The following is a 19,621-nucleotide window of genomic DNA, read 5'->3' as shown; positions in this document are numbered from 1 at the left end:
GGGGGCGGCCACCGGCAGCAGGATCTGAGCCGCGCGCTCGGCGTTCGCAGCCCCCAAGTTCCGCGGCGCGCGTCGGGCGCCCCCGGCCCCGGGTCCCAGCTCCCGCGGGCGGCCGTGTGAGTGTGGGAGCGCGTGGCGCGCGCGCCCGAGCGGCTGCCGGAGAATAAAATGTGACACGCACGTCTCCGACTCCAGCGCCGCGCGGACGGGGGAGCGCGGAGCACCGCGGGGTCGGACGGTGCGAGGCGCGTCGTCCGGAGAAGGTTGGTAGGGGAGGGCGCGGGGCTCGGGCAGTGGGGCGACGTCTGCCTTCGGGTCGCCGCAGCCTGTGCGCTTCTCGGCACGGAGTTAGACTCGGTGGCCGGGAGCCAGACCTGTGTAGGGGGGTGAGGGGACGCTGAGGGTTTTGGGGGAGAAACAGGACATTCTTCGAGAGGGTGAGTGAACCTGAGGGCTTGAGCTTTGGGGACGGGCAGACACAGTTGTGCTCCTGCGGTTCAATCAATAAAACGGCGATCCTTTATTTTATTTAATTTGGCTCTGGGAGGAAATCGAGATTTTTAATTGCCTTTCTTGACCCCACCCCCATGCAAGACTGCGCTTCTTAAGGCTTAAAGTGTGTTCTGTTGGTTTCTAGTTTGCTGTAGGTATGTTTAGGGACAGACGGGATCCTTAGAATCCCAAATACCCGGGTGTTAATTCTTACGCGCTTGCTGGGGGAAAACTCTTGCTTTTAAGTTGTTACACTTTGCACCGTGTAGGGAGAAGATATTTGATGAATTCTTTTGAGTAAGCAACGTTAACACCCGTCTCTTTCGGATGTGACGGTGCTGCTGGGGCGGGGAGTGAAGTTCAACTTGTGGCTCGCAGCGAGTGATGCCTTCCAAAGCGAGCTGAATAGCTGTGTTTGGAGAAGCCCTGCTTTCCAGGAATTTAAATGAGACTTTTTGTGGTTGCCTTCCAGGTCTCTCCTCCTAGTACCATATTTGTTTTGTCAGGCTGAACTTTCAAAGCTGTTTTATAATCCGAGAAGCACTTTGGGAGAAAAGTAATGCTTGGCTGTTTTTTTGTGAACTTATTTTTACAGGGTCATATTGAAAATTGGAGGAGACGCAAACCATATTTGGTAGCAATCTTTGTTTTCTGTACCGTTTGCGTTCTAACAGCGAAGGGGCTTGCTGATCTCCCACGGGGACTGGCTGCTTGGGTGAGGGTATTGTTGGAGCGCTTGCAACACATTGTGAGTGAAGTGCTTTGTACGTATTTAAAAAGCCTCGTGCGGGTTACTTGATATTTACAGTTTTTTTTTTCTTTTTGAAATTTTGCTCAACATATTTTTGCCATTTTGAAATAATTGTGACTAACGACGAATTTCAAAACCTGAAATGCTGTGTGTGATCCCGTTGTTGCGAACTTAGGGCTAACAGTTCCTTTAAATGGCCTTGAACTTATTTTTACCCACTTTGCTCCTCCATTATTTTTCTGAACTTGACCACCAGACTTTTGCAACACTCCGCGGTTTGCATTTCCTACTAAAGGTTTAGAAAAGCTGATGACAATGGTGAATGAGTATTATGATGAAAATGGAGAACAACCTAAAATAGTAGGGCAGTCGCCTTGAATTTTACAGCCACAGTGAAAAATGGGGGCACTCAAACATGTTGGAATTCTTGATCCAGTTTTTATTGTGATTGATATGAATTTTAGCATTTTACCTTTTTGTAAAATGCAGCTGACGCTTAGTTTTGAGGTAAGTCTCTTGACGAACGTGTGGTAGGAGCCTCAGCTCTTTGTGGAATCCTGAGCCCCAGAGTTCAGACAGAAGGTAGGGACTGTTGGAGAGTGTTCAGAGCAGAGACCAGCATTTGGGGGGTTTCTTATGTTGTGCACGCCATCTAGGAAGTAAAGATAAAGTGAGGATATGCAGGCAGGAGGATTCAAGCCTGAGATAACTTAATGTTTGAAAATATGTGAATAGATTTATTAGGCAGGGAAGGGGAGTCAATCAACTAGGCTCAGTTTCTGATGAGGACACGTAAGAAGGGGGTGAACAATTAAGTTGGTGTCGGGAAGGATTTCTGGTCAGCCAGTGAGATAGGTTAAATAGCGAAGGGGTTGCTGAGAAATTCTTCTAGGTGCTTGTTTCTCTAGAGCTTTTTTTTCCCCTGAGATTCTCTTTCTGAGATGATTTACCTGTGTGAGTCTCTATCTATTGCTTATACTAACTGCAATTGTGTACTGTGGGTGCAGAATGTATCCAAGCATTTGCCAAGCACTTAAATCTTCCCTAAATTGACAAACTAATTCTCAGTTTCCTGCATTTGCTGCTTAGATAGATACACGATGGGTTGCATTCCAAAAAACTTAGAAATATTTGCCCTTTGAGAAACTTAGTTGATTTTCAGATTTCATGCCTCATTCCTGATACTTTTGAATAAAAATATCTTATGTGTTGATAATAGGGACAGTCTGTTAAATATTCACCTTCTCTTTCATTGTAATGTGTTTTACCCTCCTGGGTCTTCTGTTATATGATCATAAATTTTAATTGCTTAGATTAAATGAAATACTTAATTTGACTTGTTTACATGTCTAAGCAAAAAATAGTGCCCTCATGCTAGGTGTATGTTAAGTTTTAAGTTTTTGAGCCTCCTCAAAGAAGAACTATGGGATGAAGTTCACAACTGACTGTCAGAGAAATAATTACATAGAATCAGACACTAATTTTGGAATCCAGAAAGTGCAGGTGTACATTTACATAGCAATTTTCAGTATTCTCAACAGGTTGAGGTCAAGGGCAAGAACTGAGTGTGCGCTCTAGAAGTTGCCCAGCTGCTTGCTGTTAGTGGATTAACTTCAGACTTTCTGTTTAGCATTATCTGTCATTTTTCTGAAAGCGCTCCTTCCTACTTTGGAGAGATTTGTTTGGAAGCATTATTAAGTACACAGAGCACAGACAGAAGAATCGGGGGGGGGGGGGGAAAAAAGCATCAGAGAAATATGGATTTATTATGCCCCTTATCAAATCCCATCCTGATCCGAAATTCCATGCCCCCCCCCCCTGGGATGGATGGGGAACAGTTGTAATGCTTGGAACCCACCCAAGCTGTGGGTGAAATAGCGGCCGTGTGTTTAAAGGATGTGATATATGAACTGGCACTCCTGAGGCTTTGTCCTTATCAGTGGTTTGGTCCAGCACTAGCATGGGTCCTAGACCTGCTGCTTTGGTAAAAATGGGGTACCAGCAGCTGCTTGGCCAGTGTCTTCACTTGGCCACTTGCAGGTTCTTCTTGGCCATCCCACTGTGCCAAGACCCTTCTGATTTGGGGAAGAATTGCTCTCTGGATGCAAGTGGCATCAGAGAAATACTACCCACTCTCTCAGGGATTTTGGTCTGCACAGACGTGCTCTGTGCCCCCTTCCAGGTTCTGCTGCCCCCTGTGGTCTTCTCTAGGAAAAAATTCTGAATTCCAGGCAGACATCAGCTCTAACAAGCTAGAAGGATGTGAGGGTTGGGTTTGCAGTTTGCACTGGACTTTCTCAGTGAAGAAGCTGCAAAGGAAATTCTTGGCTGGCGCCCTCAAACCTGAGTTCTCGGGAGTGCTGTCCCTGCACCACAGGTCACTGGAGCAAGTCTGAGCCTTCCCAGGGCCTGGTTTCCAGGGCTGGGAAATGGAGGCTTAGCTTAAATCCTCTCCAAGGTGTCTCCTCATGCTGAGATTCCGTGAAATTGAGAATTGTATATTCTGACATAAAAGTGAATTCCCATGCTCAGAGGAGAATTCACCTTTAGTTACTGTGCTTCGTATCCCTTCAAACACCATGTAGCGCAGAAGGGAGTAGTAACTCAAAGAATAATAACAGCAATTGCTTCAGACTTATTATGGATTATACCCTGCCACCTGCTCTGCATAGGTTATCCCAGTATACCTTAGCCACAACCCTGGGGTGTATTGTTATCCCCATTTCATAGGTGAGGAGACTGAGCCTCAGAAAGATAAAGTGCCTTCCTCAAAAGTCCCACAGTGGGAAAGCAGCCCTGGGTTTGGGTGTTCCAAAGTCCATGCTGTTGAGACTATGCTCAGACTCTGTGGAGGAAAAGGCATGACTCCTCTTGTGGTCTGTATTTGGGGTCAGAGAAGGGCTGTGACCTTGAGCTTGCTCGTCTCAAACCATGGCTGAGCTTGCTGGATCAGAAAGATTTTTTTTTTTTTCAACGTTTATTTATTTTTGGGACAGAGAGAGACAGAGCATGAACGGGCGAGGAGCAGAGAGAGAGGGAGACACAGAATCGGAAACAGGCTCCAGGCTCTGAGCCATCAGCACAGAGCCCGACGCGGGGCTCGAACTCCCGGACCGCGAGATCGTGACCTGGCTGAAGTCGGACGCTTAACCGACTGCGCCACCCAGGCGCCCCCAGAAAGATTTTTATAACAGGATGGAAGGGGCTGGTGGGGCACTCATTACACAAAGCCAGCAGATTCACTGGAACCTGGAAGCAGAAAAAGGCAGGAAATGCAACCTAAAAACGACCCCTGCAGTTGAGAATATCCCAGGCAGTCAGTATTCTATTGAAAATCAGGCTCATATGAAGGGTTTCTCATCAAGTGAAATTTCCAAGGAAAAATTTAAGCAAAGACTTGAAAAAATGATCCCTACTCTCTAAGTTATTGGGTCAGTGAGGAGAGGAAGCTCAGAAAGTAGTCTCTTGGGACATTGAGAAATATATTGGCTAAAGCGTTAGAGAAGACACTGTAAAGAAAAATCCTGTGATATCTTGATTATAACCTTCTGCTTTCAGAAGTTTATAATTCACACGTTATGTTCTGCTCTTGGCTGCTCCTAGTCTTTGAGCCCGAGAGGGAAACGCATTATTAAATTTAAAACAATTGGTTTTCCATGTTCAAATTATACAAATTTTTCAAGTAGAGGTTCTTGCATGTTGGTAATTGTGGTTTCTAAAATGACTTAGCTTTAAATTAAATTTGGAAGAGGGTAAATCTCTTAGATAATCCGATAGCTTTCATTATTCAGAAAGAAATTTGAAAAGTGGCTTCCTTGAAAGTGTAGTGATGATTTTTTTTTCTGGAAGATAAGTATATTACTAGGTGCTTAAAACCTGTCTTTGTACCTCTGACCACAAACAGGTAGAAAAGGTACTGATAAGATTGGTATATTTTCTGAATGATACAGTTAACCCAGTTATGCTGTGGAACTGTAAGTGCACACGTGATTGAATGAGTGGATTTGGGTTTACTGTGAGAAGAGGGATCTTGCTCTGTAAATTCTATTTTAAAATTAGTAAAAGTGTATCCCCCATACAGAAAAGAGGACTTCCTTCCTCCCTCCCTTCCTTCCTCCCTCCCTTCTTTCCTTCCTTCCTTCCTTCCTTCCTTCCTTCCTTCCTTCCTCCCTCCCTCCCTCCCTCCCTCCCTCCCTTCCTTCCTTCCTTCCCACTGTCATTAAAAAGAACATGCCTGAGAGGCTCATTCGGTTACATATCTATCCAACTCTTGGTTTGGGCTCAGGACACGATCTCAGGGTTTGTGAGTTCAAGCCCTGTGTCAGGCTGTGTGCTGACAACATGGAGCCTGCTTGGGATTCTCTTTCTCCCTCTCTCTCTGCCTTTTGCCTTTGCTCTCTCTCTCTCCAAAAATAAATAAACTTAAAAAAATAAGTAAAAAATAAAAATATAACAAGAACACGCACACACACGTGCACAGACGTGTGCACACATAAACTTGCAAATACAGGGGGACTGCATCCCTGCATTAATATGGTTTACCATTAGTAATTTGGAGTGGGAACCTGAATTCGCATACTTAATGCATGAATTGTTGGGATTCACAACTGTTGAGTGAGAAAATCAGGACTTAGAGCCTTGGCCTTCTGACGGAGAGAAGAACATTCTTTTTCCTGTATTACTTATCTCTGAGAGAATTGCATGTTCCAGATTGCCAGTGGCTTGTGTGAAGATAGAAATGTTTAAGGTCGTTTAAGCTTTACTTGGATTTATTATTAATAGGATAGGTATGGGAAAACACACTTTTACTTCTATGTGTATATGTGTGAGAGTGTGTGTATCTGTAAATATTCTTTAACAACAGTAGCATCTTCAAGGTCCCTTTGGTGGTTTGCAGAATGTTTTTGACTGTTGACGTTCACGAGGGAGGCCTCTCGGGCAGGGCAGCCTGGAAAACCAATGCCGGGGTCCTATACATTAGTTAGCTACTTGCTGGGTGAAAGAAGTGGAGCCATTTTAGAGGGTTTGGGGTCAAACTGGTGTTGGCCCAATAGTGGGTGTGAGTTAATCTTTCTCTGATAACCATTTGAAGTTGCCCCGATGTCGTCTCATCACTTTAAACTTTAGGTAAAATAACTAAAACAGCAGCAAGCTCAAGTGTTCAAAAAAAAATTTTTTTTTGAAACCCTCTGGTTCATAAGGTACTTTTTGGAGCAATTAATGAATACCAGGAAGCTGACAAGTGCAACATGGTTTACTTTATATTAGTATTTGTGTATCTGTATGTATGTCATGTATATGTAGGTATTTGATTGATATTTTTCAAAGGGCAGTTTTCCTCCTTACAATAACAGTACAAACAGTATTCCTCTGCCTTATGTTCAAAATTAGTAGCCGGGAGAGTTGAAATAATTAAGTAATTTGTCTGACTAAATACTTGATACTTTATAATAACATTCAGAGAGAGCCATTAAATAGATTGCTTCATTAACTATTTGAGGTGGGACGGTTTCAGAAACTGACTTGATAGTAACAGGAAAAAGTCTCTAATGTGACTCGAAAATAATGTGATTGCTTCCGTAAGTTAAACCCAAACATGTCTCTACTGGCCACACTCTGTAATTTTCACATAATTAAAACATACTATTAATGTAATATAATCATACCCCAGTAATACCCCTCGTATTACTGTTTGATACATATGCTGAAAGAGCAGAATTAATTTTTGGTTTGGGGGTTTTCCAGTATGTTCATGACTGGTAGGCATAGTATTAGATGTAAAACCAGAAGTGGGTAAAAGGAAAGCTTTAAATTGCATTAAACAATGTGCTTCACAAAGGAGAGTCAAAAGACTCCTGGAACGGGGCGCCTGGGTGGCGCAGTCGGTTGAGCGTCCGACTTCAGCCAGGTCACGATCTCGCGGCCCGTGAGTTCGAGCCCCGCGTCGGGCTCTGGGCTGATGGCTCAGAGCCTGGAGCCTGTTTCCGATTCTGTGTCTCCCTCTTTCTCTGCCCCTCCCCCGTTCATGCTCTGTCTCTCTCTGTCCCAAAAATAAATAAACGTTGAAAAAAAAAATTAAAAAAAAAAAAAAAAGACTCCTGGAACAAGGAAGCTTTGTTTTTTGTAGATGGTATATAAAACCCAATTATAGCATGGAACTCCAGGAGTATAATCACATACATGACGTGCATGTTTTACTGGCAAAACTAAACTCACCTGCCCCAAATCTCCCCCAGTGGGTCCCTGCCTCTCAGTTGCCCAACTTAGATCTATCTTGAATTCATTACACCATATCGAAAATGAATATGAGTTTATTATATACTGAGTGACCCTGCCTTATGGCCCACACATTTGGTCTGGGAATGACTGTGGTGCATAGTGGTGACCCTAAATGCTTAGTGTGATTGGTGTAGTGCAAAGCCAGGTGCCCGGGCTTGTCGTCCATCAGGTCCATGCTCAACCTCACCAGTTACAGGTTGGAAGGAGGGCCATTCCTTAGAATCATTCCTTGTTGAACTGAAAGGCATCCACAGATCAATTAATTCACTTTCCAGGGTACATATTTTCTATGAACCCACATAGTCTTTTCTCAAGAAAAAAATTCAAATTCTGTATGTGGGGAAAGGTAGACATAGAACAAAATTATAGGAGGAAGGTCATGTGCCTTTTGTTTGAGATATATATATATATATTTATGTTGAGGGTAGAAAACAAGGATTGATGATTGCAATGAGGTATTTAAATCTTCCCCTTGTTTGTTTTGCATAGTTGCTAAGCAAATCTTTTTTCGAGGTGAAGTCCCTTGGACTGTTCTTTCATCTGTGTGAAATTTCAAAATGAAATTCCTTGGGGCGTCTGGGTGGCTCAGTCCATTAAGCGTCTGACTTCAGCTCAGGTTATGATCTCATGGGTTCGAGCCCTGCTTTGGGTTCTGTGTCTTCCTCTCTCTCTGCTCCTCTCCCACTCATGCTCTGTCTGTCTCTCTCTCTCTCTCAAAAATAAATAAACATTATTGTTATTTTTTTTAATGAAGCATCCTTCATTTGGTGCTGACAGTTTGTAGAGAGAGAAAAAGCAGTGACTGAGTCATGGACTGCTTGCATTGGTAGAATGGGAGATATGTGTAGATACATTGGTAGAATGGGAGCTTGGAAGAGTGACATCATTGAACAAAACAGGTCTAGGGCATATCTTTTCTTCTTTTTTTACTTTTTTTTTTTTTTTTTTAAGTTCACAAGACTACAGTTATTTTCATGTGACATTCTTCTTGTCAGCTACCTGTATGCTCAAGAAGCAGATGACATTAACCTCAAATACAAAAGACAGAGGTGGAGCAGTGCCCCTAAACCACCTTCTGGGGTCTCAGGAAGATACAGAGAATCCAGCTTAGCTATCCCTTGAAGATCAAATAGGCCATCAGAGATTTGCTAAAACATTCAGGGCTGTCAGACACTAATCAGTATGAAACTGGAAATGGATGGCATCAGATGCAGTCTGGGGGGAGAAATGAAGTACATAGAAACCTGTACCCCATATCCCCACGTGACCCTTGTTTTTTCCTCCAGAGACTTCAGAGCTTTTATTTTCTTCCTCACTCTCGAAATGTGTCTGTGTGCGTCATGTGCTGCTTGTGTCCGTGGGACGTGGGAGGGAAGCTGTATCACATCCCCAAAGTTCAGTTTTCTCTGGATTTTGGGCAACTGCCTTACCTGGCTTGTTTTCTTCAGCTGTGTTCCTAACCAGAGAAGTGTTGAATAGAAAAGGTAATTATTAAATCTTTAGCCAGTGCCAACTGTGCCCAGATCATAAGTGAAAAGTTTGATGGATTTTCATAAACCAAATACACCCATATAACCAGCTAGATCAAGAATGAGATATTACCAGGGCACCTGGGTGGCTCAGTCCTTTTAGTATCCAACTCTTGGTTTGGGCTCAGGTCATGATCTCACGGTTCATGAGATCGAGCTCTATGCTGACAGCATGGAGTCTGCTTGGGATTCTCTCTCTATGTCTCTCTTTCTCTCTCTGCCTCTCCCTTACATGCACACGCATGCTCTCTCTCTCTCTCTCTCTCTCTCTCTTTCTCTCAAATAAATAAACTTAAAAAAAAAAAAAGAGTAAAATATTGCCAACAATCCCTGAAGCCTGACCCTTCTGGTCACTGTCCAGCGGAAGGTAACCATTATCCTGATTTCTCACAGAACAGAGGAGTTTTGTGTCACCTGCTTGCATTCAGTTTTAAACAAAATGACGTTTTAACAGTATGGTATATATTTTTTTAGAGTTAAAGCAGTGTTAACCAGCAATGAAATATAGGTTGTGCTGTTAAAGTTGAGAAGTTTGCTCTTGGTTCAGAAACTTCCATGCTGTGCATGGAACAAAAGTGCATTTTGTTATTAACAATTGTAGGTTGTTAGTAACATAAATGTCACTTAGTTTTGCTGTTTCTTGGATGCTACAGATCTTGCTTTCCATTCGCTACACAACAGGATCAAAATATTTTTTTAAGTGTATTAAAAGCTAGTAACATTATGTTCTAAATCTTGAAGATATATTTTAATATATTTCCCCTTATTAAAAATAAAACTGGAGCACCTAGGTGGCTCAGCCAGTTAAGCATCTGATTCGTGGTTTCGGCTCAGGTCATGATCTCACAGTTAGTGGGTTCAAGCCTTGCATTGGGCTCTGTGCTGACGGTGTGGAGCCTGCTTGGGATTCTCTCTCTCCCTCTCTCTCTCTCTTTGTCCTTCCCCTGCCTAAATAAATAAGTAAATAAACAAACAAACAAACAAAAAAATAAAATTGAACATAGGACAGTTCTATGGAAAAAAACTTCAAAATGAAGCTTTCTTTACTAACTGAATTTAGTTTTATTTGGCAACTTTTAGCCTTCGATTTGTGATTTTGGCATACTTTCATACTGTAAGTGGACACTGATAGATGGATAGTTCTATGAGATATTTTACATAATACGACTTTTTTAGATTTTTTAAGGGACTAGCTCAGAAAAATTCAGCAGGACATGGAAGATTAAAATCATATAGATTCTTTAGAGTTTTTGTCTGCCTAGAGATAGTCTACATTGCTATTTGGAAATAAATAAAAATCCATAAACTGAAAAAACTAAAAAAAAACCCTGAAAACTCAGTTCCAGGCCATCAGTTGCCTGGCCTGTACTTGGTACACTGACCAACTTGAAAAAAGGTTTTCACCATACCAAAGAAAGTAAAGTTCAAAGGGATATAATGAAAAGATAGAATGATATCTTAACGTTTACTAGAAAAGAATTAAAAATTGGAAATATGATTTAAAAAAGTAAAAAGGTTAACAGGCAGACCGCTTAATAATAGTCTGATGTACTTGGATTATATTGTATAAATTCAGGATTTGCCTAAAGCCAAAGAGATTGGCTTAAACCCAAAGCCAGATGCCATTGGAACCCAGTTGGTAGAGAGCAGGGCATTTGGCAGTCAAAGCTCACATGGCATTAAGAGTCTCATGATTTGGTTTCTGTCTCCTAAAGAGGAAGCTGTATCTCTCACCTGCCTCTGAAAATGCTGGCTTTTGTACAGCATGCCCTTGGGCGTGTACTACTTAAGTGGTTCAGAAATATGTGATTATACTTCATGTGATTGTCCAGAGTTTCTTTCCTGACATTTACTGTTTCTGGAAGGCAAAATGTTTTTTGGGCTTCAGCTTCTATTGTTTATCATATTCTTTACAGAAAAAATGGAGGGAAGCCCTGCTCTATTAGCAGAAGGAGCATTTAAATGAGGAATTCACTTTACAGATGGCTCTGTCCACTCTTGCTCACCTCCTGAACCCCCGTATGTTGTCCATATTGGCAAAGAGTCATGTTTCCAAACCCTAAACTTGATCATGTGACCTTCTCCTCTCCTTAGTGCCGCGCCCTCCCCCACCCCACCCCCACCCCATGGCATACAGGACCCAGCCTGGAATTTTTAGAATATCATGTGCTTCTGAATTGGGCCCCAGTTTTGTCTCCTCTTTACTACTTTAAGGGTGTCTCTGACTATATTAGGCTGAGTTCAAGGATGGACCTGCTTCTTCCTCCTGCTGTCTCTTTGTCTCTGTCTCTTTCACACACACACACATACACACACGATGTATGGTCCCCTCCTGTGCTACAGCACCATTTGTCTTTGTTGCACCTCCCAGTCTGTATTGTAATTAACCTTTTACTTTTTTTCTCCCCTGCTTAACTGTAAGGTGCTTGCAGGCAGCCCTGTGAGGCTGTGTCCCCAGCTCCTTAGTACATCTCAAGATACTGAGCTCAGTAGATGGCTTGATCAATGTTAACTGAATGAACGGAGCTGAAAGTATTTCAGATTTGAAAGGACTACTGTCCACTCCATAAACATGACTTCTACAAATGAAGGGGAGAGGGTGAGATCCTTTCTGCCTTTTTTTTTCAAGGCAAATCCCCACATATATAGCTCCTCCAATTCTAGCCATCCATTTATAAACAGGCTATTCTAAAGACAAGGGACTATGGACTGAATGGACCATTCTGTACATACATTGTCTTTAGAGTTGCAGTTAATCACTTTGGAGAAACACATTTACTAGTGATATTAGGAAATCAGAGTTAAACTGTTCAACCTTGTAATCTTTATGCCTCTTGTGAATCTCACCGAGAACACTGGAAATTCACATTTCTTTTCATAAGTGGTAGAAATGTGGCTGGGCGTCTTTGTTCCTCCTTTAACAAAGCATTCCCAAGTAAGGGACACGTGTAATTGGTAAGTGATTAGTAAATAAATTGGGGAGGATCTGCCCAGGGACGTTTTATAAAAGCACTTTGTCTAGGATTCATAAATGTATCAAATTCTAACAATTAGAGCTACATACATTATCAGCACCTGGTGTGATAATAAAGGCTGCTCCAGAGCGAATGGGCTCAGCAGCATTTTGTTGTGGGCTTGCATTTTTTCTGGCTGCCCACAAATCATCTATGAATAGGTATTAAAACTGGGAAAGGTGCTGCTAGCCCGGGGACAGTATGAAATATGAGCTGTCTGTGAGGAATTATAAGTGCAGTCCCTTTATCCTGAGATCAGTCCAACCAGGTGCAAGCGGAAAGGTGCACACCTTTAGCTGAAAGCCTGGAGAAGGCACTGTGCTGTGCCTTCTTCCTGTGTGTCTGATGGTGTGGCCTTGACCTCATTCTGCCAGTGCTTCCTGGAGGAGACAGCCCCCAGGGCTGAGGTGCTTTCCCCGACAGGGGGGTCAGTGCGTGTCTGGGGTCACTCATTCCACAAAAATTTATGTGGCATTTAGTGTATTTTCAACGTATCTTCCCAGATGCACATCCTCTAGAGTGCCAAATGCTGTGCATTTCTCTCCCCACTATTTAAATGAGTTTTGTTTGAAAGTTTGCAGTCTCCCAAAACACTGGGTTAGGGCTAGGGAATGCCTGGGATGAGTCATTTAATTAAGGGGACACTTTCCCTTACTCTGAACCCATTCTAGAATTAAAATAAAAAATGTTACCCGTGGTTGAAGTTAGGGACCTTTGGCGGTCCCCAGCAGTAAATAGAACATTGCAGGAATTTAACAAAAGCTGGAGGAATTTTAAAAAATGCTTGGAGCGTTTGAATAAACTATTTCCGTGCTCCATTTACATATGCTTAAGATCATGGAACCACTTGGGAGTAAAGAAAGAAGAACCTAAGTGTGGATTTCTTCTCACCCACGGAAATAGCTTTAAATCGCTTTCATAGTCAAGTTAAGTGGATTTTAATGATTTCATGTGTGCTGGCTATTAGCAGTTGTCATGCTGCTGACTGTGGCACTCAGACAGTTCCTTCTGGTGACCCCTCCTCCGCCGGAGGCTATGGGTACATCTCCACATCATCAGCACAGACTCACATCTGTCCCTGGATTCACACACCAGGCAAAGGAAGCTTTTAAAGTAAGAAAACTATGGGTAGAAGTCAGGGTTAGGCACCAGAGCATCAGGGCATGGCTGTTATTCAAAGTGATGTATTCAAATTTGAATATCTGTTTAAATTATTTCATTTTTCTTAATGACCTTAGATCCCTACACACCCCCAAGCCCTTTTAATTTTCCTTATGAGTCATGCATGCTATGCCAGCTTAATAAGGCTTTCTATGCCAGTGGGTTTCTTGGCGCTTTTTAATTATGTTGTTGTCCCAGACATGGCTTTTGATAACTGGATGTGGTTAAAAGATTCTGTTACTGTGTTTTGGAAATCTGGTGCCAGCCAGGAAGGCCTACCCCTGCGACAAACCAACCCAGCAACAATTGTTGAACCTTTCAGGAAACTCACAATCATTGGATATTGGAACTCGTCTCAGATGGATTCCAGGCTGTGTGGGGAGGCACCAAATTTGGCCTGTGCTTTTAGTAATGGGTTTGGTGTTTTGCTTATTTATTGGTTTGGTTTTCTTTTCTTTGTTCTCCCCCCTCTGCCCCCAAATGCTTTAGACTCCTTGAGAAGATTTACTGTCAGGCAGTAAGCCTCAAAGTAAACACAATTTTGTGGCTTCCTAGAAACTAGTGATGAATAATATGGATCTAACAGGAAGTCCTGCATTTACCTTTCATGAATATCTGAAGTAATTCAGAGTTGTAACTTTGAAGCCCTCTTAGTGAATTACTATTAAACATTCAGTTTGAACAGCAAAAAAATGTATTTAAAAAAAATTTTTTTGGACGTTTGTTTTTGAGAGAGGAAGAGAGACAGAGTGCGAGCAGGGGAGGGGCAGACAGAGAGGGAGGCACAGAGTCTGAAATAGGCTCCAGGCTCTGAGCTGTCAGCACAGAGCCTGACGCGGGGCTAGAACCCACGAACTGTTAGATCATGACCTGAGCCAAAGTCGGATGCTTAACTGACTGAGCCACCCAGACACCCCCAAATAATTTATTTATTCTTTTTTTTTTGTTTTGTTTTGTTTTGTTTTTTTCTGGAGGCAAAGCCTTCTCCCAGGAAGACTAGCATCCTGCAGGGTGATGTGAATTGTGCCTGCCGCCCTCCCTGCCAAGGGATGGAGATGTGGCCATGCAGTGATTGGGAGAATTCCTTGTCCAAACAGTGGCTGAATGCAGGGATGTCCCAGGTGACTGTCTGTACAGAGCTGGCTCTCCCTGTGCTCCCCTCCCTGGCCGTTTTGCGGATGGGCTCCCTAGCAGTCACCACAGACACATCACATCGGCCACACCAGGTGAAGTGGAACGTGGCTCAACACAGAGGGGGTCAGCTCGATTATAGTCTTCACAAATAAATAACTAAAGGATAATCTTTCTCCCAGGCTCAAAGGTCAGGTGCCTTCCAGGATGGGCCCTCTGTTCAGTCCTGCTTTGAATCAGGAAGGGGTGAGGCGCAGGTGTAAGGGGGAGCTGGGACCCCCTTGGAGCTGGGAGAGGGGGCTTCAGCCCCAAATCCCCACATGGCTGGGCATGCAAGTGAGGCCTCAGCTATCAGTCAAATTAATGAGAAAGGCTTAAAAGCAAACAAATCCTTTCTTCCCTCCCCAGGGTTCTTCAGCTTTCTGGAAGGGTCTGACTGACAGCTTTGAAGGCCCTGCTCCTGCCCAGAGAGCTTGAGCGGCCAGAGGGGGCTTCTGTGCTGCGTAAACTGCCAGTCTTTCCCCTCCCTGACCTAGAAAACAGGCAGGAAAGGGGTCCCTTGGGCCCCATCTCAGGCAGGCTTCCTAGGACAGGAGCAGTTCCCATTGAGTTCAAAGGGCAGCTGTTGTTTTGGGGCTTCTAGAGGACAAGGTGAAAAGATGAGGCGAAATATGTTTTCTGTTTGCTGAAGGAAATTAACAGAGTTGCCTGGCGTTGGTATTTCCTGGAATATCTGCATGGAAGAGGTAAGCTCTGTATGCAAGGGAAGCTGCCAGAGACCCAGATGGCTTCCCCTCACTCCCTGGCTGCACCTGCCTGGGGGGAGCCCTTGCAGTCCCTGATTCTAGTGAGTCATGACTCCCTCCCTAGGACTTTCACAGTGCGGCTTGTATCTCCTGGCCTGGCTGTCCTGGACTCCTGGGAATTCTGGTCACCACCCACAGATCTTCTCCACCCTTTGCCACCCCCAGAATTCTTAAATATGGGATCTTCTCTCACCTTCCATAGACAGTTGTTGAATAAAAGAAGCTGCTTCCATGCTGGACACAGCGGTCTTACTACTAACTTAGCATGGAATGTGATGGCACTCCTTCCACAAATAACGTATTTAATCATTTTTTTTTTTTCTATTGCACTTTCTGATTCGTGCTCTTCAGCCATAATAAACAGAAGTGGGAACAGAAATTTGTAGAAGGTACCTTCTGAGATTAGAGATTTCCTTCTTAAAAAGAGGAACACGTAGGCTTGTATTGTCTCTTAAGCTCCCCGGCCCCAACACCGATGGTAGATGGTTGACAGTTTTTCGTCAACCCCCACGTTTCTTCAGTTTCTGGTCTCCCGTCTCTTTGGTGTGACACATGATGTCAGGACTTCAGCATTAACAGCAAGCACTATTGAACCACTGCTGGAGGTTTTCAGGACCGTTATCTTTGCTTTGGGACTTGTACACAGATATTTCGTTTATTATGGCAGGTTCTAAAAATTTATGACCTGTGAAAAGTTTATTTTCGGTGTAACTGAGGTCAGAATTGAACATTTAATCCAAAATCCATATGGCACTGAGTCGCACAGTGTATGAAAGCGCTTTGTAAGCCAAGGAGGGGCTGCCTGAGGAGAGAGGCCTGGACTCAACAGACCCAGTCTCAGATTCCAGGGCCTCCACTTCGGGGTGATTTGTGTGTGAGTTTTTCTCTTCTCCTTTTATTTCTACATCTTTTAGCATTAAGACTTTCAGAGTAGCTTTAGGATTGCAGCAAAAATTGAGCAGAACACAGAGATTACCCACAGGCCCCTGCCCTCACAGGTGCACAGCCTCCCCCACCATCAGCACCGCCCCCTCCTCCCCCCAGAGCGGTACATTTGTTACAGCCAGTGAACCTATCCTGACACATCACTGTCACCCGGAGTCCGCAGTTCACATTGGGGTGCACTCCTGGGGTTGTACGTGCTGTGGGTTTGGACAAATGTTCACATGTATCCACCACTAGAGTGTCATACAGAGTATTTTCACTGCCTTAAAGATCCTCTGTGCTCAGTCTGTTCACCACCACCTCCTCCCCCTGCCACCAGCTCCCACAACCACTGAACTCTTACTGTTTCTATAGTTTTGCCTTTTCTAGAATGTCATATAATTGGAATCACAAAGTTTGTGATTGGCTTTTCAGATTGGCTTCTTTCACTTAGTACATTTTAAGATTCCTCCATGTGTTTTCATGGCTTGACAGCTCGTTTCCTTTTAGTGCCGAATAATTTTCCATTATCTGGTTGCCACAGCTTATTTATCCGTTCATATTTATCCAATGGATTATGTATCCATTTAGCCAGTTGAGGGATATCTTGGTGGCTTCCAGGTTTTGGCACTTGTGAATAAAGCTGCTGTCAACATCCATGTGAAGGTTTTTATGTGGATGTAAGTTTTCAGTTCCTTTTAACATGACTGGAACATGATGCCAGATCATAGGAGAAGAGGATGTTTAGCTTTCTGAGAAGCCGACAAAGTGGCTGTACCATTTTCTCATTCCCACCAGCTATGAGTGAGTGCTCCTCTTGGCCCACATCCTTGCTGGTGTCAGTGTTCTGGATTTCGGCTACTCTAGCAGGTGTGTAGGGGTATCTCATGGTTGTTTTAACTTGCATTTCCTTGAGGACTTATGATGTGGAGCATCTTTTCATACACTTACTTGCCATTGGTATATGTTCTTTGACACGTTGTCTGTTAAGGTCTTTAACCCATTTTTTAATCATGTTTATTTTCTCACTGTTGAGTTTTAAGAGTTCTTTGTATAATTTTGCTCACAGTTCTTTATCAGGTGTGTCTTTTGCAAGTATTTTCTCCCAGTCTGTAACTGGTCTTCTCACACTCTTGCGATTGTATTTCAGTGAGCAGAGGTTGTTTATTTCAAGGAAGTTCTGCTTATCAACTCATCCTTTTATAGATAGTGCCTTTGGTGTTGTATTTAACAAGTTCTGCCATACTGAAGGTCATCAAGATCCCCCCCTATATTCTCTTTGAGGCATTTTATAGTTTTCTGTTTGGGGTTTAGGTCTGTGGTTTCTTCTACTTGTTCTTAAGTTTCTCCTTTGTAAAATGAGAGTAAATCCTCTGCGTCTTTTTTATGCTTAAGTACCAACCAGCACTCCTATCCCGGGCTCAAGGGTGGTCATTTGTGGCTGATATTAGTAGAACCACAACACAGTAGTCAAAGGCAATGAACTTGGCTACAGGTCTAGCACATTTTTTTGGCCTTTGCCTCATCAGCCCTCATAAAAGTTTTGGGGTTTTGTTTTGGTGGTGGTGGTTTTGCTATTGCATTGCCTTTTTATAGAATACCTTATTCTTTAAAGTGAGTTTTGGCTGATGTGACTTACAACACAATAAATGATTTGGGGGTCTTAAAGATGCAGACAGTTCCTAGGGTGGAAATTCCCTGACTTTGAGTTCGCTGTGGGACTCAAGCACACAGAATTTTCATCTGCTGCTTCTCACCCACATTTGTTGTTCAACCAAACACACCCATTTAGCAACCAAATGCTCATTTCAGTCCCTCCCTCCTCCGTCTTAACCAGCCCAGTCCCCGGAAGGATTAGACCTGCTGTAAAATGCAGTCTCTGGTTATGAAAGTAATTAAGTATTGGGGAAAATAAGCAGAAAGACTTTGAAGTTACATAAAACTCCTCATTTATTTGTTTTTATTAAGGTTCTTAGAAATGACTTTGCCATCTTCGACTCTAACATTCTACACTTTGCTGAGACTCTTATATGTTCCTGGCTCAGAGTGAATACTTACTCAGTGAATAGAGAAAATACAGCTTTAAATGATCCAGAGAAAACAAGAAAAGCCAAAGGGAATAAACAATTAATTGTGTGCTGTCCAGATTGCTAACAGTGGAATAATGACAAAAATGTTCTGAAGCTGGGAGCACTGTTGCTTTTAACCGGAGGCCGACTAAGATGGTCTGAAAGTAGAGGAAGCTCTGCAGTCAGCCTGGGTTTGGATCCTGACTGCCGCTTACAGGCTGCGTGACACCCAGGGCTGGCTGAAGGACTCCATGCACGATGCGAGGGGGCAGGGGGAACCCTTGTTCAAAAAGCAGGGGGGGATAATGCCCTTAACAGCACCCAAACAAAACACTTTTTCCTTCCCTTTCCTTCCATTTTTCTTTTCTTTTCTTTTTTTCTTTTCTTTTTTTTGCGTGTCATGGTGTTTTTAATGTTCTAAGGAAAGAAGAATTAAAATTTAATTATTAACATCAATTTTACTGGTCATTTTTGTTGTGCAATGCCACTTTTAAATCCACATGTAGGATCATTTAACTCCTCTGCACAATCAGTGAGATTACACAATGTGTACTTCCTGGCGGGCACAGGCTTACATATTTCATTCTTACCAGAACAGTGGAGACATAACTCAAAACTAACTCAGTTCTTTTTATTTCACCCCATGACACATGCGATTCTACCAACCTCAGCTTTCCCGTAAGGAAGGAATTCCAGGCTTTTCTTCTACATCATTATTTTCAGCATATGTGGACAGTTCATCCAGGGCAATGAGAAAGGACACGATGAGAGCCCTTGGCCTATTGTGTTTCTTAGAACACCATTGCTTCTTTTTGCTTTTAAAGACAGTTCTGGCTCTAACAAAGCATGGCCCCTCGGGGCTGTCAGATCCCCCTACTTAGTCACAGAGGTAACATGCTTACTGTGTCCTCACTTTGAGTCTTGCTAAACTTCCAATGCACCGGATCCACAGGGCGTCAGGTATGCTGTCTGTGAAGGGGCTGGCAAGGAAAGGTGGACACGCATACTGCACACATGTTATACATGTCTGGTCTGCTCATGGGAATGCTTCATTGTCCCATTGCCCCATTTTCCCATTGGATTTTACTTGGAAAACACAAACTCAAAGGTGAAATTATTAATGACTTTAAGACAGTGGCAGGAGAAAATCAAAGCAAGCATGGTCCTTCTGAATGTGGGGTCCTGTGACACGACACAAGTCACATCCCATGAAGGTGGCCCTGCTGACATCTAATGGATTCTTAACTTCAAGGAACCTCTTTCCTCCTCATAAAATTGAGCAATAATATGACCAAACTCATTGGTTGTTTTAAGTTTAAATGAAGCCCTGTTTGTGGTGTATGAAGTACCACACTTGTTACATAGCATGCCTTTACTTAAAGTTCACTCTTTTTTAAAGTTTGTTTATTTATTTATTTAGAGAGCGTGCATGCACGTGTGACTGGGGGAGGGATACAGAGAGGGA

The 19,621-nt window shown here is 43.2% G+C and overlaps 1 protein-coding gene across 3 annotated transcripts in view; it reads left to right on the top strand.

Moving 5' to 3' along the window:
* The window catches only part of ST6GAL2 (ST6 beta-galactoside alpha-2,6-sialyltransferase 2), an 85,214-nt gene that overhangs the window by 1,023 nt on the left and 64,570 nt on the right, over positions 1 to 19,621 (top strand). Inside the window, exon 1 of one of the 3 annotated variants that reach the window (XM_040454138.1) lies at positions 65 to 263. The exons of the other annotated variants lie outside the window; for them this stretch is intronic. The gene's annotated coding sequence lies outside the window, so the exon portion shown is untranslated. Of the gene's footprint in view, positions 1 to 64; positions 264 to 19,621 lie in introns of those variants that run through there. 3 annotated transcript variants of the gene reach the window in all.

The sequence above is a fragment of the Herpailurus yagouaroundi genome, unplaced genomic scaffold (assembly GCF_014898765.1).
Source record: "Herpailurus yagouaroundi ecotype Mexico unplaced genomic scaffold, PumYag 210, whole genome shotgun sequence".
Lineage (NCBI taxonomy): Eukaryota > Metazoa > Chordata > Mammalia > Carnivora > Felidae > Herpailurus > Herpailurus yagouaroundi.
The sequence above is the reverse complement of the archived record's forward strand: the minus strand, read 5'-3'. Positions and strand labels throughout refer to the sequence as shown.